Source organism: Balaenoptera physalus, assembly GCF_965194825.1.
Source record: "Balaenoptera physalus genome assembly, chromosome: 14".
NCBI lineage: Eukaryota > Metazoa > Chordata > Mammalia > Artiodactyla > Balaenopteridae > Balaenoptera > Balaenoptera physalus.
Window position 1 is genome coordinate 36,834,333 of NC_138893.1, and position 23,765 is coordinate 36,858,097.

At 37.1% G+C, this 23,765-nt stretch overlaps 1 long non-coding RNA gene across 1 annotated transcript; it reads right to left on the reverse strand.

Annotated features, from left to right (window-relative positions):
- Positions 1 to 472: 472 nt before the first annotated feature.
- LOC309642215 lies at positions 473 to 23,172 on the reverse strand. The gene is made up of 2 exons (XR_014253048.1): positions 16,697 to 23,172; positions 473 to 10,040 (listed from the first exon to the last, which is right to left on the reverse strand). It is a non-coding gene; the product is annotated as an uncharacterized lncRNA (long non-coding RNA).
- Between the last annotated feature and the right edge of the window lie 593 nt (positions 23,173 to 23,765).

A 23,765-nucleotide genomic window follows, 5' to 3' on the forward strand; every position in this document is an offset into this window, starting at 1 on the left:
GCCAAAGAATAAAAGTGCAGCAATCCAAATTCTAAACATCTAAGTTGATTTTAAAAATCACATAAAATCTTCCTGAAATTTTTCACTTACAAAGTCACCTCACTATAAAATATTAAGCTGTTTTCTTCAAAATGACATCAATCAGTATTTAAGTTCTACGTCCAGAAGAGGATGGAGCTCACACTACCTTTAATTCTTCTGCCCTGCCTAGTAAATGTGCCATACTTTAGACTCCTAGCTTCACATAAAGAGATATAATTAGCAGGGTATGCCTTGCGTTATGTGACGGGTAATTAAAATTTCTGAGGTTTTGCTGTTTCGTCATTAGTAATATTTTGGTTAGGCACAAACTGAGTCACTCTTGAAAGCTACTGATATTTTAATGCTTTGGGATGGTAGTTAACAAACATTTAAAAAAGCAAAATTTTTCCAAACCAGGATTATACACTTTGTATATTTTTTCCCTAACACATTTCTTTTTTTTAAATTAATTTTTATTGGAGTATAGTTGATTTACAATGTTGTGTTAGTTTCTGCTAAACAGCAAAGTGAATCAGTTAGACATATACATATATCCACTCTTTTTTAGATTGTTTTCCCATATAGGTCATTACAGAGTATTGAGTAGAGTTCCCTGTGCTATACGGTATGTTCTTATGAGTTACCTATTTTATATATAGTAGTGTGTATATGTCAATCCCAATCTCCCAATTTATCCCTCACCCCCCTTTCCCCCTTGGTAACCATAAATTTGTTTTCTATATCTGTGACTCTATTTCTGTTTGTAAATAAGTTCATTTGTACCATTTTTTTAGATTCCACATATAAGTGATATTACATGGTTTTTGTCTTTCTCTGACTTACTTCACTCAGTATGACAATCTCTAGGTCCATCCATGTTGCTGCAAATGGCATTATTTCATTCTTTTTTATGGCTGGAGAAAGCCATAATTCGAAAAGATATATGCTCCCCAATGTTCACTGCAGCACTATTTACAATAGCCAGAACATGGAAGCAACCTAACTGTCCATGGATGGATGAATGGATAAAGAACATGCGGTACATATATACAATGGAATACTACCTAACACATTTCTGAGTGCAAACATCCACTTAATACAAACAGGCCCTACTGGAATACGCTGAGTCAAACAACGAACATGGCTAATCTGCCAGTCTTACCTGTGTGGAAATGTAGCATAGGAGTTGCCTGGTGATTGGAGCCCGATCACCTGGATTCAAGTTCTGGCTATGCCACTTATTAGCAGTGACCTTGGGCTAGGAAGCTCACTGTGTTTTCCCTTGCCTGTAAAATGGGGATAACCATGGTTCCTAATTCATAGGGTCATTTAGGTGATTGAATTACTTATTATATGAATAATACCTAGCATACAGTAAGTACTATATTGTGTTAATTTTATTATTGTCATTTTTCAAGTATGTTAATGCCTATAAGAGCAAATGTATGCTCACATATAGCTAAATATACCCTTACATCATTTTACATAGGATTCATAATAAACTTTAATGTAATACAAATTCGTCTTTTTGGCTACTCCATTAACTTAAAGTGATGAGCAATTCAATTCACAGATATCCTTAGTCAGTTTCTCAGTTTTTAAATGTTCATAGAAGATGGCTGAAAGTATTTCTTAGTTTTTCATAATTTTTTACTCTCACCATATTAGCATTAAAATTTTAAATTATTTATGAAGCATTTAGCCTTTTTATATAAACCTTGTTACGTTGTGCAAGAATGCAAGACAAAGGAGAGGTTATGAACAAGACTAGTTACAAGTCTCGGGTGCTTTTTTGGTTGAAATATTTCCTGGAACTCATAATAGCCAGTCCACCCTGGCATGCAGATATGTAGTGATTAGAGAATAGACCAAGCTCAGTGCCTGGCACATTGAGCGACCAGTAACTATGCCACAGAAAAGGCATGCTCTAAAAGCTTCACCAGTTACAACTGGTCATTTTTCCCAAGTGGCATTTCAAGAATCAATGTTTTCAGCCACACGCATGGGATTGGCATGAATAACATAATCAGCGCATCTCTCAGAAGATTGTGTCTTATTCATGTCTGCATCCCACAGGACAAGCACAATGCCTGGAACTTAGTAGGTGCTTAACAAACATGCTTAAGTGAAAAAATACAAAGATCTACAATGATAATATAGGAATTAAAAGAAAACCATTCTCTCTTCCATGTTTTCACAGCACTTTTCAGTGAATCTGCTATAGCACTTAGCATGTCATAGACTTGTTAGGCAATTACCTATGAATTAGTCTCCTTCTCCAGACTAAACCATTCTGGGATAAGGACTGGTTTTTGTTCATCTCTGGGCTCCTAGCATCTAGTAATAGGTCTATCATAGTAGACATATGGTCAATATCTGTTGAGAAAAAAAAAATAGCATTAGATTTCATTGATCTCATATCATTCAAGGAAACTCTTACTCTAGAGAGATTATCATTCTGAGAGTTGAAGACTCATTATACTTTAACAATTATCTTTAACGAGGGTCAGATACTGGTGAATTCTAGATGCTTACTGAAATCATGGCAGTTCTGCCTGAAAAATGTCACGTAGAGGAGTTAACAGTAGCTTTTAAAAGTTCATCACAAAATCAAATCTGTGCTTATATATGACAGCACAACAAAAATGAGGAAAACCAGCAAATCAGTTGAATTCTTGATTCAAGAGTAGAAAATAATTCAATTAATTTTGTCCCTGACATGATAAATTATTTTGAGAATTTAGTAAGGCAGAGAACCTTTCAAGATGCCATAATGAATATTTCATTATTAATGTCAGACCCTGAATAACAAGGCTATAATTTCTTAAATAACTTTTTAGGCTATTTCTTAATGCACAACTCTTTAAATTATCTGAGATTTCAAGGAGGCTGGCACTGTGGCTATTTTGGGGAAGCAAAGAAAGAGAGAAATACAAAGACAAGTGCTTGAGTAATCTTAGCACTCATTCATTCATTCACCTCATATTTGAGTGGTTGCTATGTGACAGGTACTCTCCTGGTTTCTAGTGACACACCAATGAACGAAACAAAAAACAGAGACCCTGCCCTCTTGAATATTATAGTGGGGGAGGCAGCCAATAAACACAATAAACAAGTAAATTATAGAGTATGTGAAAATGTGGTTTAAGTACTATGGGGAAAAAAAACAGAGTAAGGGAGATTGGGGCATTTGCGATTTGCTTGGAAGAGAAGGTTGCTATTAATTTGGGTGGTCCAGGGAGGCTTCATTGAGAAGGTGACATTTGAGCAAAGACTCGAAGAAGGTGAGGGAGGTAACTAAGTGACTCTCCGGGCAAAAGGACAGGTAAGCCCAGGTCTCAAGGCAGGAGTGTGCCTCGTATCTCTGAGGAAAAGCAAAAAGGCCAGTATGGCAGGATCAGAGAGAGACGGAGTGGGATGAGGACAGGATGAGGTCACAGAGGTGCTTGGAGGTCAGAGCAGGTAAGGCTTTGTAGGCCATTGTAACAACTTCAGCTTTTCCTCTCAGAGAAAAGAAAGCCAGTGGAGGCCTCTGAGTAGAGAAGGAGCCTGGTTTGACTTCGGTTGTAACAGGGTCATTCTGGCTGCTCTGTTGCCAGTAGACTGTAGGAGAGGGAAAGGAGAAGCAAGACGACCAGTTGGGAAGCTACTGCAGTGATCCAGGTGAAGATGATAGTGGTTTGGACCAAGAAGGTAACAATGGAGGTGGTAAGAAGTGGATTGGCTCAGGATATAGTTTGAAGGTAGAGCCCAAAGGGTTTCCTTTGTTATTACCCCCATTCTTTGATTTACTGCTTAAAGGATGTAATGATTTAGGAGCATACTCAGTGCATTTCACAGAGGTAGAAAAATTTACTTTTCCTGTCTTATTCTTGAATAATGGACTTTCTCTCATGATTATTGTCAGAATATTTCTTACAATGTTTGATAGGACAAAATATTTTAATGATTTGTTTACCTTGATTGGTTTAAGGCATGTAATTTTTTTCTGCAGATTTTTGAAAATGTGTTTCTAAAACAGATAATGTTTCTAAAGTCTATTTTTTTTAGTAAGGCTTTATTTGTATGCACATTTTGTAGTAATATGCGACTTGTATGCAGACATAAAACAAGAATCTCATATGGAAGTATAACCTCTACTGAGGAAATATTGCTGTAAACTATTACTTTGTGAACTATAATTAGATAGTCATCACATACTTGTTAAATTATATACAATAAAAATGCACATAACATCAACACAATTCATTATAATTACAAGTTACTCTAGAAGGCTACTTGAAGTTTCCAAGTAGCACACTTTTCATAATGGCAATTTGCCATACTAGAATGTGGCATATTAAAATACACTTTGAAAAATTAAATTCTTCCACATTCAGCAAAGAAGTCGGAATAATATAATATAGAAAAATGTCACCATCAAAGAGGCAATTGTAAGGAAAGGAGAGGTTGGGAGGATTTATACCTACCTCTAGAATTGGCAAATCATGTGTGGGATTTCAATGCAGTTTGAAAAGGCTTAAATTCCAGAAGCAGGCTCTCATGGAAGGAATGGTGATGTGGAGCCTGGACTTCAGAATTGGATCAGGGTTCATAGCCAGGCAGGGCTTCTTTAGCTGCATGATCTCTGACAACTTATTCAATTTTTCTGAGCCTCAGATTCCCTCTGTACATTGACTAATATGTCTCATTATCTTGCTTGCACTAATTTTATTTTGAACATTAAGTTTGCCTTTTATCCCTTATCCAACTATTCATTTCTCTCCTTTCCTCCCCCCCAACTTTATTCAGTATAACTGAAAAATAAAACTGTATATATTTAAAGTATACAATGTGATGATTTGATACACTAATACATCATGAAATGATTACCACAGTTGAGTGATATGGGGATTATGTACCATAGAGTATTATTGTGAAGATAAAAACGAGATTATGCCCATTATGAGCTTAGCTGAGCACGAAACAAACAGTCACACTCAATAAATAGGAGTTATAATAATTATTATTATTTCTTAGGCAACCCAGTCTCCTGTTACATGTGAAGTGTTACTCAATGAATGTCGTTGAGAGAGGCTGGGTACTTGTCCAAACAAGCCTAGGAGAAAGGCAGGACTGGAAGGGAGGGTCATCAATGGGTAGGTCTTCTGAGAAAGTGAAATAACAATAGGGAAGTCTGGATGTGAATGGCTTATGCAATTATGAGGGAATGTGGACCCAACAGAAATGAACCGCGCGGAGAGAGAGTCATAGAAAACTGGCTCACTAGGAAGCATGATGAAGTAGGTAGACATAAATTAGGAAAGGGATGATTGAAGGGTGGGGATTTCAGAAAGAAGAACAAGAAAAGTATGTCCAAGGACAAGTTACAAGAAGGTGACTTACAGGTAAGAGATCAGAGGGTGATGATTTGTTTCAGTGTGGATTAAACTTGGGCCCTATGCACTTCTTGTCTTGTGACCAACAGCATCTCTACCCTTGGCTAGTAGTTCTGTCACATACTTCCACCCATCCACTAGGACAACCAGAATGTAAGTAGAGTAGCACAAATCCAGCCAAACATTTTAAAACAACTCAAATACTCATCCATAAAAGGATTTCAAGTCTCCTCTACAGTACAGGTGCTTTCAAGATCCTGGAAGTGGCCTTGGCAATGTTTCACCTGCTAAGATATTTTGACTGCAGTTGCTTAAGACTCTTCAGTCTCTTCCATTCTGGCTTTCCTTCCATCAAACTTCCCCATTTTAGCGCGGTGCTAGAGGGGCAGTGGGTGTTTCCGGGGTCCAGCTGAGGGAGACTCTGGGAAACACTTTGTAAGAAAGAGTCTGACTCCGTTTTTTTCATATTTGACTGCTGACAGCTTTTAAGAGTCACCATTACCTTTTTCCTTTCTGCCCCACATCTAAGCAGGCTAAGAAATCCTCTTGGCACAGGTGTGAAGTCCAAACAACGGAAGCCGTGCCCATGTGAATGGGAACCCTTTTGCCCCAGCCTCAACTCCTCACCACCATAAAGCCCCCAAGCCAGTATCCTTTCTCTCCCTTCTCCAGCCATTTTTAGACCAGCACGGGAGCCTGCCCTGATTTTCTTAGAAAGACTCATGATGTAATTAATAAACCTTTACTACTCAGGTTCTATGTTACATGTTACATATACATTAGCCCATTATTTTGTTCTCACAATTACCCTACAAGGTTGATATATTTCAATTTTTATTCAGGTAAGGGAGGTGAAGTTACACAGGTTAAAGAAATAATCCCCAAAATAATTATGAAAACTGACCTAGGATTTGAACCCAGTATAAACCCTAAACATTACAGTGTCTCTCAATAGCCTTTCAAATTGTTGGTCCTCCCTGATCTTTCTGCTGCATTTACTTTCCTTGGCACTGAAACACACATCTTTATCTTCAAGGTCCCTGAAGTCATCTGTTTTCCTACCTATTTCTATGGCTTCTCTTGTTCCATTGCTGGTGGCTTTTTCAATTTTCTTATTTTCAAATACAATTATTCCCCAAGATTCATTTCTTTTCTCCATACTTTGTAGATACCTAGATATTTCCACCTGTGGCAAGATAGTCCACTCCTATGACTTCATCTTTTGTCTCTTTGTGAGAAACTTCCTTCCATCCTCTTTCCAAAGCTTCTTGCCCCGCAATGTCAACTGTCATCTGGGCCTTTCTAACTGAGTGTTTTATTTGAATCAGAAAGTTACCATAGGGCTTCCCTGGTGGCGCAGTGGTTAAGAATCCGCCTGCCAATGCAGGGGACACGGGTTCGTGCCCCCGTCTGGGAAGATCCCACATGCCGCGGAGCGGCTAGGCCCGTGAGCCACAACTACTGAGCCTGCGCGTCTGGAGCCTGTGCTCCGCAACGGGAGAGGCCGCGACAGTGAGAGGCCCGCACACCGCGATGAAGAGTGGCCCCCACTCGCTGCAACTGGAGAAAGCCCTCGCACAGAAACGAAGACCCAACACAGCCATAAATAAATAAATTAATTAATTAATTAAAAAGAAAAAAAAAGAAAGTTACCATATTCAAGTTTTAAGAAACTCTTTTCTTTCCAAAGAGCTCTTCCTCACACCCTCCCCATTCCTGTTGTAGGAACTGCTATTCTTTTTTTTTTAATAAACTTTTTATTTTAAAATAGTTTTAGATTTATAGGAAAATTAGGAAAACAATATAGCGAGTTCCCACATACCCCACACCAAGATTCCCCTATTTTTCACATCTTACATTGGTATGGTATATTTGTTACAATTAATGAAGAATTATTGATGCATTATTATTAACTCAAGTCCATACTTTATTCAGATTTTCTTAGTTTTTATCTAATATCCTTTTTCTGTTCCAGTTAGCCCATCCAGGATACCACATTACATTTAGTCATTGTTTCCTTAGGCTCCTCTTGCCTGTGACATCGTCTCAGACTTTCCTTGTTTCTGATGATCTTGATAGAATGAGGAGTACGGGGCAGGTATTTTGTGGAGTGGCCCTTAATTGGGATTTGTCTGCTTTTTTTCTCATGATCAACCTGGAGTTATGGATTTTGAGGAGGAAGATCACAGCAATACAGTGCCATTTTCATCACATCATATCAAACATACATATTATCATCATGACTTATAACTGATATTGACCTTAATCACCTAGCTTGAGGTAGCGTGTATCAGTTTTCTCCACTGTGAAGTGGAACTGCTATTCTTTGCGTCATTGGCTGGAAATGTCCAGATTGTCTTTGACACTCTCAAGGTCCCTGGCTTCCAGAGAGTCCTACCGGACTCTGCTGATGCTTCCTTTTTGGTGTTTCCCTCATTCATTTCCTACTATGAGACACATGGTCATAATCCCCACTCAGGATTTCACCTCTTGCCTGAAATATCACTGCTGTCCCAGGCTTCTGTCTCTTCAATCACGTATTCTAGACATTATTTACAGATCATCCATCTTGAATCACATTTCTAATCACATTCTCCTCAGATGTCTTTACTGAATGAAACAAACTGTTTAACTTGCATAAAGGACCTCCTTATCCTCTCCTCAGTCTAGCTTCTGAGCCTTCAAGTTCATAACCCTTCACATCCATTGCACCCGCTGACCGGCTGAGGTTTTGCTCATGCTGTTTCTTCCACCTTGATGGTCCTTCCTCCCACTTCTCTACATGCAAAATCATTCTTATAATTCAAGGACCAGCTCAAGTGTGACAATCTCTTTCATGAATATTTTTGCTGACTCCCCTCAGTCATATAAGATTTCTCCAGTTTATGGATACCCACTGACTCTTGTATTATTTTTACCCTACTTATAACATTTTTTACATTTCCATTTTTAATATTGTGCAATTTCCAATGTGCTTTCTTTTTTTCCTTGCTTTTTTTTCCTTTTTATCTTTGACCCCCTTCACCCATTTCTCCCACACCCTCCTCCCCCAGCAACCACCAATCTGTTCTCTGTATCCATGAGCTTGGTTTTTTTTGTTTGTTTTGTTTTGTTTTGTTTTAGATTCTACATAAAAGAGAAATCATATGGTATTTGTCTTTCTCTGTCTGACTGATTTCACTGAGCATAATGCCTTTGAGGTCCATCCATGTTGTTGCAAATGGCAAGGTTTCTTTCTTTTTTATGACTGAAAAATATTCCATTGTATATAAATATCACAATTTCTTTATCCATTCATCCATTAATGGACACTTAGATTGTTTCCATATCTTCGCTATTGTAAATAATGCAAATAATTACCTTTTATCCTTCCTATAACTGTAAAAATGTTCCTGTTACTTATTTGTTCATCTCCATTAATAAACTGTAAACTTGAAAGCCAAGACTATATATTTGTATGCTTGTTATGATACCTGATTAGTACAGTTTTTTTCTAGAACACAGATCTGATCATTCCATTACCCTGCTTTGTCTATGAGATAAAGTCCGAACTCATCAGCATGTAATGCATAGCTTTTCTGATACTGCCCCCTTGTGCTTCTCCCACTGCTTCTCACTCTAAGCACCCATCAAGCGGAACCACTTAGAACATTGCAAACAAGCTAGCTGTGTCTATGCCTCTGTGCCTTCATTTTTGCTATTTCTGCAACACCATTCACTCCCCCTCCTCTACTGGGTAAACCCCTAATCCTCCATCCAAATCCAGCTCAAGTATTACCTACTATGTGAAATCATCCCCAAGCCCTGAATTGGAAATTATCTGACTATTTACCTCTAATCAGGTTAAATATTGGATTATTTCATTAACTAGTTCAATTTTATTTATTTATGCTTCTATATTTCCAAAATGTCTAGTTGCCACATTAATGAATTTAAATTTTCTGAGAAAAAGATGACTTAGGGGCAACTTGAAGACAATTGGGTTTTCTCTTTTCACTAGAGAGTCAGTATTTGGGCTGCTATAGACAGAATGACAGGCTACTACTTGAGGTTTATTGAATACATACCCTTAAGCTCCTTACATGATAAATCACAGAACACATTTTAACCAAACCACTTATTTCCCTCTGGTGGATTTTATATTTAAATTTTATGTGACAGTACATGATACAGAAAAGACAACCTAATTTGACATCTGAAGAGAGCTGTATGAGAAAGTACTCTGGACACAGAGATAATAGAAATAAAGGGTGTTGGTCTCTGCTTCTCATACCACCACTAGCTAGCTAACCTAGGACAATACACCCTGAGTGTGACTCCCTTGTCTATAAAATGAGGAAATTGAACTTTGTAATATAATGTCTTTTGTGGTTCTAAAACAGTCTATGCTTTGAATTTTAAGAGTCATATTCACAGATATTTGTGTAAGTTCTTCTCCTGAGGGGAGGAGGGACCTCTCTCACAATAATTCTGGTGCCATAACCATAAAACCACCCTAAAGTGATTATTTCTTACCATCTATACTGACTCAGTGTTTACCACAGCCAGATGCTGACTCTTGGCACCATCCAGAAAGGAACTCTTCTCTTGAGCAGGACATCATGAAGTAATTTTAAGAACGGAGCATGACTGGAATTGCAACTAAAAAAAAAAAAAAAAAAAAAAAAAAGAACAAGTGTGCTTTGGTGAGTAAAGGGGTTGATTTAGGTCCAGTCAAACCTGAGACCTTGCAGCGGCAAGAGGGAAATGAATACCACTGTTGTTTCAAAGAAACCCATAAACTGAGATCAGCTTCCCCACCCCACCCCAACCCCTCACTGTGGAAGGGAAGAACAAGGAAGCAATAATAAGGAGATGCTTCACCTTAAAGATGAAGCCCCACCCTTGGGCTGGGAGACTCTTCAGAAAGGAATAGGACCAGTTGACAGAAGTTGAAGAGTTCAATTTAGGGAGCAATTTTCTAATAAGTAGAATGTCCCCAAATTGGAACTTATTGGTTGATTACTTCAATAATACATTTGATGGGACTTCCCTGGTGGTCCAGTGGCTGGGACTCCATGCTCCCAATGCAGGGGGCATGAGTTCAATCTCTGGTCAGGGAACTAGATCCCACATGCCACAAATAGGAGTTCGCATGCCACAACTAAAGATCCCCCATGCCGCCCACATGCCGCAATGAAGATCCCACATGCCGCAACTAAGACACAACCAAATAAATAAATATCTTAAAAAATAATAGGACATTTGAGAACGTTGTTACAGGGAAAACACTTATTATAAACAGGATATTAGGGATTTAAATATTGAATCTGCCCTCAAGGAGACTACAGTCTAGTAGAAGTCATACATCATATACATAAAGAGCTCTAAAACCAGACAGAAGGTAAGATTTATGAACTGAGTTGAAAGGTAATAAATCCAATGTCAGTGGCACTGTTCAAGGAGAGCCTGCATGACTATTTGGGGTGACGTAAGAGAGATTTACACATCTGGTAGAAAGTTAACTATTATACATGACCTTCAAGATCCTTTCCAACAAATGCTTTGTGGTTTTATTAAAACTATCACTGTAGTAAGGATTTTTTAAAAAACAGGATTGTATTTGTATGGAAATATGTATGGAAATATGTTAATATAAATGTTTCAGACATTACATGAAATTTCTAAAAATCTTATATGTTCTGGTATAATGTTATAAGTAATAATCCTAGTTATTACTTTAAAATGTATATCTCAGAAATAACTAATTTTCTTGTCAACTGCATTATTATGAACTTTCATCAAATCTTTTACCGTGGTCATTTTTAAGTCTTTTGTCATTTACAGACAGTTCTGGGTGTACTCTGATGATTTTGCAAATATGTTCCTATAAAAGGGTTTCATCAAAAAAAAAAAAAAAAAAAAAGGGTTTCATCTTCAAGAAATTCATGGAAAAGACTCTGACAAGTACAGGTTTCTGGTAACTGACTGTACTGCTGAACTGAATGAATAAGCATTTTCAGAACTCTGATGAAAAACTGATGAACTCATAAAAGTGCTAACAAAAGATCAAGATGAAAAAAAACAATTAATTATATGGGACTGAGTGAACTGATGAGGATGAGTATAATTTTTGTGACTTTCAGTCTGAATTAAAAAAAAAAAAAATCCCACAAGGACTCAGAGGCAAAGAATATACAAATCAATTTTCACTGCAAAGTAAAGGAGCTGTTACAATGGAGGATTACTGGACTGAATGTCAATATTATGACATAGTATGAGTGTGTTTCATGTTTGGTAATTGCAATCATTGTTGCTTTTATTGTGGTCATCCATGTACAATGCTTGGTGTCAGTCTATTTATCTCTTGTAAAAATAAAATACAGTGTGTGTGTGTGAAAAAAAAAAAAAAAAAACTAACCATCAAAAAAAAATAAAATAAAATAAAATAAAATAAAATAAAATAAAAATAAAAAAATATAAAAAAACAAAAACAAAAACAAAAAAAAACAGGATTGTCTGATTTTCTGTTCCACTCACAGCTCATTAGATATTTTTTTCTTGCAGAAATGTAAGAAATCATTTTCCAACACAAGCTCTTAAAACAAACATTCTTTTTTTAAATAAATTTATTTATTTATTTATTTTTTGGCTGCGTTGGGTCTTCGTTGCTGTGCGTGGGCTTTCTCTAGTTGCGGCAAGCGGGGGCTTGCGGAGCACGGGCTCTAGGCGCACAGGTTTCAGTAGTTGCAGCACATGGGCTCAGTAGCTGTGGCTCGCGGGCTCTAGAGCACAGGCTTAGTAGTTGTGGCACACGGGCTTAGTTGCTCCGCAGCATATGGGCTCTTCCCGGACCAGGGATCGAACCCCTGTCTCCTGCATTGGCAGGCGGATTCTCAACCACTGCGCCACCAGAGAAGTCCCAAAACAAACATTCTTAATTTACTTAAAACATGTTTCTGAGAATTCAACCAGTTTTAAAAAGCCAATAGAGCACATTTAAAACTATTTCTAAAAAGGCAGGTACCAACATTCTTTCCAGTATAATCATGATGGATTTTTTAAAGTAAAACTTAATTATTTTATATAATACAAACCAGAAAAATGGGACTAATATAATAAACTTACATACATCTATAATTTCCATTTGCTCTTCATACTATTCTGGTTTTAAAATTAATTGTTCAGAATCTTATTTCACAGTCACTCAATTTTTATTGACTCCAATATTGACAGTCTTGGTACAAGTTATAAAGCCTTATGTGGCGTGATATATAATTAAACTACTTCGTCTCTTAACTTATATTAACGGGTGCATGTCAGAGAGCACCAATTCTCTCTGAGAAGAATGTAAACTCACATTAATTTATTGAGGAAAAGCCTACCAGGGCCATTACCCGCGTGGCCTGTGCCTTACCTAGTGAAGCGCTGGCAGCTGCAGGCCGTGGTTGGGAGCCCTGCAGCTCAGTCTACAATCTTCCTTAATGTGACTTCTGTTAACAGTAAATTCATATTTAACTAGCCTGTTAGGTACATTTTTCAAAATGTAAAGCCACTGGATTAGATTAAAATACAGCAGAAAAAAAAAAAAAAAAAGCATTAGTATAAACATCTTTTCCTGGAACTACTCACTAGCTATTTTGATTAGCATTTTAAATAATCCCCAAACTTCTCCAAAAGTCTTCACCAATGCCTAAGCTCATCCATTTTATGTGGGCTTTCGAAGATTACTTTTATTTCTAAATTATTGTGGTAGGGGAGCCTCTCACTGTTGTTCCCAAATACTCATACATAAATTCAGTTGAACGGTAATGGGTATGGTCCAACCATTTTTAGAACACTGAGTTACAAATAAATAAGTAGCAGGATCTGGTCCGTTGTTTATGGGTCAAGACACTTACTCTGTTCTTACGCTCAAGGGCGATAAGGCCCTAGCAACTGATTTAGCCACCCAAACTGACAAGACGCTGCTATGTAAACTGGAAAGCAAATTTATTAATGTGTAAGGGAAAAATTCACTTCTAAGGAGAAAAGATACTCTGGTGCCTGATAATTATGGCCTCTCCCCTAGGCCAGATCAATAATGTTCCTGTTACTTGGTGAGCATAGCATCTGATCAAGGATGGATAGCTAGTTGAATGATAGTTATGGCCACTGTTATCCATCTAAGAAAAGACTGATGCATCTATCTCCACAGCAACAATATCCTTGAGGCCACTGGTTAGGTACATTTTCCCCCTAGACAGTGCTGGAGACACTGACAAATTCTTGCTTCCCGAATCTGTTTATAGACACCATACAGGCCATTCCCTTTAATACAATCTTTCATCAAAGGATGATTGCGCATCACATAGAGGCTTAGGTCCAGGTAGGGGTTACTCATTCAAATGCTTACAAGGGCCAGCCAGTCACGGAAATAAGTGAAGCAGATGAGACGTGAGAGAAATCAAGTGTCAGAAAAATAACCAAATTTACTTTATATTTTCTGAATGTAGTATTAATATAAACAGGTATGTACGGTTTTTTTTAGAGACACATGAAACTTTAAAATAAACAATAGCATTGAAAAAATAGAAATATTTCATTACTTAAGTTTTCTTTCATAATTTATTACTTCTTGACTTGTCATTGAACCTAACATATCACCATCAGACCATGTAAACCTAAACCACAAATCCTTTAACTGGGTGCAATAATCTGATTTACTTAATTTCATATGCAAAAAATGGAATTTAAAAACACCAGTGCTACTTAACATGTATAGACTCTCTTTACATGAGGGTTATTGTTGGACAAGTGTTCAGTTATGACATTCCAACATCACTGTATTTAATTTTCAGTTACTTATTGTTTTGCAGTTCTACAACTTCAATTTGTAGCTTTTTCCATACTATCAATATCAAATTATAAAGGCAGGCTTTCTTATGTTTCAATGTTAGTTTATTTTCATAGAGTTTAAAATCAGAGAATCTTTTTGGAGTTTTATTTCAACTCTACAACTTTGGTAATGTGGTTCAAGCCATGCCTTTCATTTCAGGAAAATGATTTCAGTGTAGGGTAATGGGCCAGATTATTCCCTGCCAAATTATTCTCTTAAAGGTACAATTACACTTCAAGTGAGCAAATTGAATCATACATTTGTGTAGCTGTTTGTGAATGCCTTTGCAGAGAACTATTCAAATTTGATAGGTTCTAACATCAACCCAAAAGGCCAAGACTTTGATCCACTTTTTATTTTTAGATATTGAGTAACGATTTTTTCTCTTGAATAACATAAAAGTGTTCAAAAATATCTTTCAACACTCAGCCACATAAATCCATATACTACAACAGGCCACCATAGCATACATCTAATTCATAAAAAGAAGGCCTGGAGTATCTGGATTTCATGCTATGGGATTTTATCCAGTTCACACGGTTAATTACTGCCCCTTCATGGTATATTACATTTTTTTTTTTTTATAAATTTATTTATTTATTTTTGGCTGTGTTGGGTCTTCGTTTCTGTGCAAGGGCTTTCTCTAGTGGCGGCGAGCGGGGGCCACTCTTCATCGCATTGCGCGGGCCTCTCATTATCGCGGCCTCTCTTGTTGCGGAGCACAGGCTCCAGACGCGCAGGCTCAGTAGTTGTGGCTCACGGGCCTAGTTGCTCCGCGGCATGTGGGATCTTCCCAGACCAGGGCTCGAACCCGTGTCCCCTGCATTGGCAGGCAGATTCTCAACCACTGCGCCACCAGGGAAGCCCCTACATTTTAAATTATTTAGCACAAAGCTATTCCTGGAAAATGATGTAATCAGGAGGCCTAAATTCTATGTCTCTTGGAAAATGTTACCTTCCTGAATTTAGGTTTTCACATCAACCCTGTCCATTTCAGGAGTTGAATCACACTGACTGATTCTGACCAAGTGCATTATATTTTGTGAATTTTCTTATGGACAAAGAGAAGTCATTTGCTAAATTCCAATCAGAGCCTCTCATCTTTCGACACAAAAATTTTTGTCAATATCACCAATTTAATATAGCTGACTATGTGATATCATTTATATCTATGCTTTCATCACCTATTCTATTTTCATGTAACAGAAAATGCTACAACCAATTTAACTTTTTTAATGCAACTTTTCTGTAAGTGCTAAGACCTGACTTCAGTTTGCTGGTCAATAGTATTTCCAGTAAGACTTAAATTTACAAATGCTTCTCTCTGTGTAGAACACATAATTTCTGCTGTATTCTTTTATAAAATCGTCCTCTATTAAAAAAGCTTTTGCTGTCTCAGTATTTTTTTGACTTAATATATAACCTCATTTATAGTAGCATCAGATATTTTATTCATATTCAAAAACAATTGTTTGTTGACATTTCAGTCCTATTTTCAGATTAAGTTTTTCATTTCTCATCTTCTCCATATAGCAGTCCTGGATCTTATCATGGTTTACTTCTTGTGGTTTCATATGGTTTATTTCATATTTCACAACCATTTAAGTTGTGGTTCTTTTAACACAGACATCTTTTGTTTGCATATTACATATGGAATAATTTTTACTTCATCAAGAAAACATGATCTCGTCCACTGTGCCTGAATCAAGCATCTTGTTCCTACATTCAGTGGAGACAGGGTATAGAGTAACTATTCTCTGTTCCAGGAGAAACGAGTGCAGGTGGCAACTAAAATCGGCTTCAGTGTTAGAGAGACAATAGGGAGTCATAGTAATTGTGGCTAATGAAAGAGCAAATGTTCCATCTTAAGGGAATAATTGCTGCTGCTACATATTAAAAAAAGGTGGCTATTATTTTCATACAGAAATGCAAGTTTAGTATTACCAAAATCAATTTTTTTTAAAGAGAAGCTGAAAATGATTGGCTCAATTAAACAACAGCAAAGCACTATAAGTCAATAGGCTGGACAGAATAGTTCAGTAAGCTGAATTAGCCCCGTAGGCAATCAGTATGCAATCTCTGTATTCGATGTTAGATATTTTCATAGAATTTTACTTTTCTGAGACTACATCGACCACCATGATTGGAGTGCTATATATTCCCCAACACTTCAAACATTTGCAAAAACTTTTATAGATGGGAGTTTACAGTGTGAATCTCTTATTTTTGTTATCCCAGCAAGTTCTCCCTCCTGGAGGGGATGTCCCTGCTGGGTGGTTATACTACACCCACCATCATAGAGAGGAAGTTACGTGCTGCAGGCTAGCCACAGCCCTGAGATCTGTGGATGGGCACATGACCCAAGCCAGCCCAGTCAGAATCCTTCCCAGGTTTTTGTTTAGACAGTTGAGATACTTACTCTCTTTGGGGCTCACTTTACCTGAAAGTACAATGAAGTCTAGAATTATTTATGGTCGTTTTTGCCACGAGATAGGAAGAGTCTACTTCAAGTTATGCCAACGTGGAGGAAGATATCAGAGCCATAAAAACTGGAAGAAAAGAGACAAATTGGATAATATCATTTGAACTGCTGAATCCAGACATTTCTGAAGCCAGAATTTTCCCTGGTCTTCCTGGTTACATAAACCAATATATTCTCTTTTTGGCTTAGGCTGGTTTAAGGTGGGTTTCTACAACAAGCAAAGAGTCCTGACTCTGTATCTGACTAGTACAGATAACTCATATTACCAATTATGTCTGAGTTGTTTGACAAGCTATGTGGTCCATATAATCCTGAGTTTTCCTTATTGTAACTTACTACACTTAATTGTAATCTCTTATTTAACATCTGCTTTACATGCCAGCTTTGGAAAACCTTTTCTGTAAAGGGCCAGATAGTAAATATTTTAGACATTTTGGGCCAGACTGCCACAACTAACTCAACTCTGTATTTTAGTGTGAAATCAGTCATAGACAATACATAAACAAATGAGTGTGGCCATGTTACAATAAAACTTTATTAACGGCACTGGAATTTGAATTTCATATAATTTTCACATCATAAAATATTACTCTTCTTTTGATTCTTTTTCAACCACTTAAAAATCATTTTTAGTGTGTGAGCCATATTTGGCCTACAGGCTATAGATTGCTGACCTGGTAGTATATTGTAATCTCCGCAAGGGTGAGGAGTGGGTCTCATCCTCACTGTGTCCTCAGCACCAAGGGGTAGGGCTTGCCTATAGCAGTTTATCACTAATTATTGAAAGAATAGATGAATGCTCAAGGAAAATCAAGATTATAGAAAATTCAGTTTTCACAAAAAATACAGTCACACCAAGTATTTTGGAAAATTAGTAGAAATTATTAAAGACTTAAGGAACGTGAGGAAGGTCGTGCTTCTTCCTAGTTCTCTGGTATCTTCTTTGTCCCTCTCTAATCTCTTTACAACAATTGCTCCTGAATTGTCCCAGGAACCCCAACTTTTTCTCCTTCTGTTATGCAGATCAATTTTTTCCCTTTACAACTTCATCCCCAAACTTGCATATCAAAACCAATCAAGGTATTCAGATGGACAGAGGGATCTACCCCACAAGTCAGGTGACCAACCTCCCCAGTTCCATTAGCGACATTCTCAGTAGATCACTGGTCTCAGGCAACACACTTAAATGCTCACTTTTTGACACAGAAAATGGAGAGAGTATCACCTATTGATCCAACTCATATGTTTTCTTGAAAGTTTCACATGAATTACTGAATATATAGTATATATTCATTCATATATATAGTGGAATATATACATAAGCTTTTAAAATTCTTCAAAGAATCTAATACATTATTAATAAAAATTTTAGCAGTGTTCACAGTGATCAATGTGTATAAGGAATGTGATCCAGCATGCTTAGATCAAATTTGTTTTTTAAAAAAGTAGTCATTTTAATGAAATTTCTCATCTTAAAATAAAAACAAACTAGTTCAAAGGCTTTCTCAGAAAAAATCAACTACAACCAGATTAACTTTCATACTATATTTTTCTTAACTGATATTCTCATATTCAGCTAACTTCAAACTGTTAACCAATGAAAATGAAAAATGATGACACCTAAGTTTTAACTTTAAAAATAAACAGAAGAACTCAACCAGTCTAAGATCATAAAATATGAAAAATTTTCCTTTACGATGTTTTGCACTATAGGAACATGAATATTTCTGAATATCTTTAAAAATAATATTTTATTCTCATGGAATCTTTCCCTCTTTCATTAACCTGGAGGATAAACTTAGACTTTTAGTTAAAGTAAGTATAAAATGAATAAGACAGCAATGTGTTATCAATACATAACACAGCAGTATTATAAAATTTTTAAGTCTTTCATACAACAATGAACAGGTCTCTTTTCCTCAAAATCATCTTTAAAGCATTGCTTAGCTGCTGTTGCTAAGATTTTTTCTTTTTTTTGAAAAAGAATAATAAGTCATATAACCTATGTGCTCCTCTTTTTCTGCCTTAATATCTGCTATTATATCCATGTAAAACTAAAAATCTACACAGATATATCTTTGTTTTAAATAATCACACATAAAAGTGGTTATAATTTAAATTGTTTTAAATGTTTGCATTACGTTTCAAACTGAAAATTCTCACAAATGAAAAGTTTGGATTTATAGCTCATACCATCCATTTAATCTGTCCATTTTTGCATTTACATCCATTTATGAAATACGCAAGTAAAATATGAAATACCTAATGCTAAGCAAAGGTGATTCCGTCATTTAAGAGACACAGGATGAAAACACCTGATTGCAGACTTTGCTGGTGGTGCAGTGGTTAAGAATCCACCTGCCAACGCAGGGGACACGGGTTCGAGCCCTGATCCGGCAAGATCCCACATGCTGCGGAGCAACTAAGCCCGTGGGCCACAACTACTGAGCCTGTGCTCTAGAGCCCAAGCCCACGAGCCAGAACTACTGAAGCCCATGCGCCTAGAGCCCATGTTCTGCAAGAAGAGAAGCCACCGCAGTGAGAAGCCCACGCACCGCAACGAGGACTCAACGCAGCCAAAAATAAATAAATAAATAAATTTAAAAAACCCCAAACATCTGATTGCTTTAACACTAAACAGAATTGATAGCTCTCACTGGTTATCTCCCCCTGGCTCTGCAAAATCAAGTGTGGACCTAAAATGGAATATTTTTTCCCTGCTCTAGAATGTAATGTCATTTTCCACAGCTGACTATGAGGAGCTTTTTCCAAAGAAGATTTCACTCTCATTTTTTTTTTAATTGAGGGGATGGTGTGGGGAGAAGGGCAGTAGGGGAATGCAGGAAATTAAACCAAGTCTAGTTAATTCTTAAAAAATGATAATGCGTTCTTGCCACCTGTCAGTTGCAACCTCCTAATTGGCAGGAACCAAGTTTGAACCGAGGTTGTGCACAAGTCTAACTACCCCGTTACACTGCGAATCCTTCAAGGGCAGGGCCCTGTTTTATTTATCATTTTACCTCCAATACCTAGCACAGTGCAAGAGAATTAGGAAGAGTTTAGTAAGAGTGTTGAAGTAATTAATGAATGGGTGAAAGGCCATTAGTTGAGATTCTATTTGTAGCCATGGCCATAAGTCTTTTTAGAAGAGAAATGAAGACGACATCTCATTAACTAGGACTGTAGGGTAAGCCCCAAAGAAGAATAAGAGTAATTACTGTTATTGATTTTAAATACAGACAATAATTAGTGAAAATCACTCAAAAATTTGCATTCATCTATTGAGATCTGAAAGTTTGGGTTGGTTTCTGACTGACCACAGGATAGGGATGAAAGAAATACCACTGGATTAGAAACTAAAGTTTTGCCATGTCAAAGACCATTTTGATCAATTGTTAGAATTTTTGTCCCCTTTCAATTCCTGTGTTGCATATGGCAATATTTTAGAACAAGGTGGGGTTAGAATTGCTTTTTATCCAATAAAAAGCTAAATGGAAGAATTGGCTTACCTTCTATCTATTTTTTGGAGACAAAGGTGGGATTCTGTTGAAAAGAAAACTGGACCAAGAAGGGCATAATCAACTCATTCTCATCATTCCTGATCTCCATCTGGTACTCAAGTAGATCCTTTGTTTTAAAATGAGCACTTTGGGATGTACTGATGAGTTAGATGTTGATCAGTATATGTCCCAGGATTTCCTTGATGGCTTTCCTTTGCACAAAGAAACAGATGTCTCTGAGCAGTTTATGGAATCTGCTCATGTATTTTGATAAGGCTTTCCATCGTTACTGCTTTACTTATAGTAGTACCATTGATCATCAGAGCCGTCACATCAGACATTGTTCAAAGGTTACCCCTTCACAAGTGGAACCAAGAACTAAGTTGCTTAGGTCAAAGACCTATATACCTTTTTTTCAACATTTAAGCTTTTTGCATTTCTTAGACAACATAGGACAAAATCTAACATGGAGTTACCAATAAAATCCTCCTAATATACTTCCTGACTGAACTCAGCCCAAGTAAATTCCCCAGCCAGTGAGACCACATAAACAAGCATCACGATAACTGAAGAAATATATCCTAATACTAATGTTGTCCATATTACACAAGGAGAAAGCTGCTGCCCACAGAGTCAGCAGAACACAGGAATTACATGCATCAGAATACAAGGAGACAAGCCCAATATGGCTTTGGCTATGTAGTATCTAAAGCTTTACCTACAAATTCAAGGATACCATATGAATATTTTCTCAGGAAGTGCCACTTTGAGTGAACCTGCCATTAGGATGAAAACTTAGCAATAGTATAATAAATTTCAGGACTGGATATGAATATTCATGTGACCTTGACTATAAAAGGGTTTTACGCAGAGGGTCTATGCTAGGGCATAGACCTTAAGGCAGGGAAACATTAGCAGTAGCCCTCGAAATGGCCATGACTTGGTAATGTCTACTGCAGTTCTTGGGAGTCAATCAACGGTGACTACTTCCTCACATGGTCTGTTGCACAGATAAGCACCACATCTGATGCAGCTAGAAAGAGTGCAAAGAAGGGCAACAGCAACTCAGACAGGGGGACAGCTTATAAAAGTGTCTGGGAAAGAAATGATTCACAAATTTCCTAAAATATAATTCAGGGAACTGGGAGCTTATGAAAAGAAACCTGTATAATCCACCTGGATTCAGACGTTACACCATTTACTTGAAAACTGAAATATGTATCTCTTGTTTTAAGGGGAAAAAAACTGAGCACCAATTAAGTTAATGGGAAAAGAGGGCCTCAGACTAGTGGGGCGACCCCAGTTGGACTACACCAAGCCCCTTCAGAAAGGTCCCAAACATAGAACTACAGGAACATGTTGAGAGACCACCAGTTATCCATCAAATAAGAATCTAGGCACCTATATTTAGTGCTTTCAAGCTCCTCAGTTTTTACCATATTTTGGTTCAATAAATGTGAACTACTGCTGAATTATTTTATAGCCCACTAGAAAAATGTTGCTCCATGATACTAAATTCACCAGCACAGAGATGCTTTCTGGAATATCAAGCAGGTACTGAGTCTTGAATTTGTGCCACAACATTGCAAACACAAGCCACAATTTCTTCTGCTTCACATTAAGAAATCAGACGGTGCTGAGGGAGCAAATGCTTGTTCTTAAAGGACAATGTCCTCTTCACAGTGGAACCAAATAAAGGAAGCCCTTGATCTTACCTCAGAGTCGAGAAGTTCTAGACATAATTCTAGAACTTTTATATAGAACAATTATGTCTATATAATTTACACTGATCACAAGTTGCTTTCTGGACTACAAGGAGGATGCATGCGCTTTGAAGCAGTGGACAGAGAGAGGACATTGTAAGAGTCTTAGTGTAAATAGTTAAGGCTGGTGGGAGTAGGAAACAGGTGGTTGGATAAACAGGACCTGAGCTTTCTGACAGGAAGAGCAAGGAGAATCCCAGCCTTATTCACACGAAGTCAGGTGTCAGAACCTTGGTAGAGAGGAGGTATCCAGAAGAGAATATCCAGGTTCAGGAATATGACCCCTCGTAGCCAGAACAGTGTCCAATGATTTTTTTCTCCAAATAGAAAGGAGACCAGGAAGAGGCAAGAGAGCCAAGCATTGCAGATTTACAGGGGAAAAAAACCCCCCCAAAACTGCTGACAGAGATAGAGATACATCAGTATAATCCACACTTCCCCAATTTCCACAATATCCTACAGAGGAGTGCAACTCAAAGGTATGAAAAACAAAATAATTATCTTTGGCTCTCAGCCACCAACAACAAAAGAGACTTTTGTGGCACAACCATAGTTGTATCGTAGTTACTTGCAACTGACAGATCACTAGATCAGATGGTTTCTGACTCAGAGGCTAAATGGGTGAATCAGTTTGTCTATGTTGATATTGGGCAGTCTGTGATTATCTGAACTGTCCTTTGCCTCCAGCATTTAGTCAAGTGGAATGGATGATGTAGATAACAAGGATTATCACTTTGAAGAAAATTGCCATTAAGGCTCACCGGGTTTCTTATCACGCCAGTATCACGTGTCCCATATTTAATTTTTAAAATCAAAGTCTGTCCAGTGAAGACAAGAAGCTGGTGCCTCACTTGGCTTCAGCTGTCTCAAGTAAACTGAGAATTCACAGGACAGTCATTAAGGCTGCTCCACCTGTACTCCCTTCACTTTTTTTTTTTTTTTTAACAAGTTGGTCTTTGCAAAAAACTATGGAGTTACCAGGGTTGTTTTCTGCCATGGGTGCTGAGGAATCCAACTTTCAAATACCCAGTACAGTGTGCAGATGGGCCAACAGCTCTGGAATGGCCAACTGGAAGATGTTTCCCCCAAGGAACTAAATAATACCAGAACCATTAAAGTATTTCTGACTTAACTGAATATTCAATGTTCATTTGAATTTTGTTCATTGAATTTTGTTCAATGAACAAAAAGGATCAACTCCTTTACTCTCAAAAAGGATCAACTTTTGACTTTGTTGATTTCTTCTTATTTATGTCTACACACACATGCAAGTTCCACATCACAGGTTTTTAAAATGTTATTGTACTATATTTTCTAAATTGCTTTTTTTTTTTACTTAACAATATATCATGGATGTTTTCCAAAATTGATAACATAGATATTTCTCAATTTTTAATAGTTGCACAGTATGCCCTTGATTCCATATTTAGGCCAATTCCAAATTTTTTAAAACTACAAATGATGCTGTATTCTTGTTCACAAACATTCACACAACCCATGCTGATACCCTGTAGTACCTGCTAAGTTATAAATTATGAAATTAAAATGTTGATAGATTCTCCAAAAATATTCATGCCCTCTCCCTCTAATTTCACCATTACTGGCATAATCATTCTGTTTAATTTTTGCCAATTTACAGGAAAAATTGTATCTTGTTTTTATTTGTATTTCTTTAGTTATAAATGAGCATCTTTTCATATAAATATTAACCTTTGTATCTTTTTCTATTAATTATTGATATCCCTTGCCCATTTTTCTAATGTT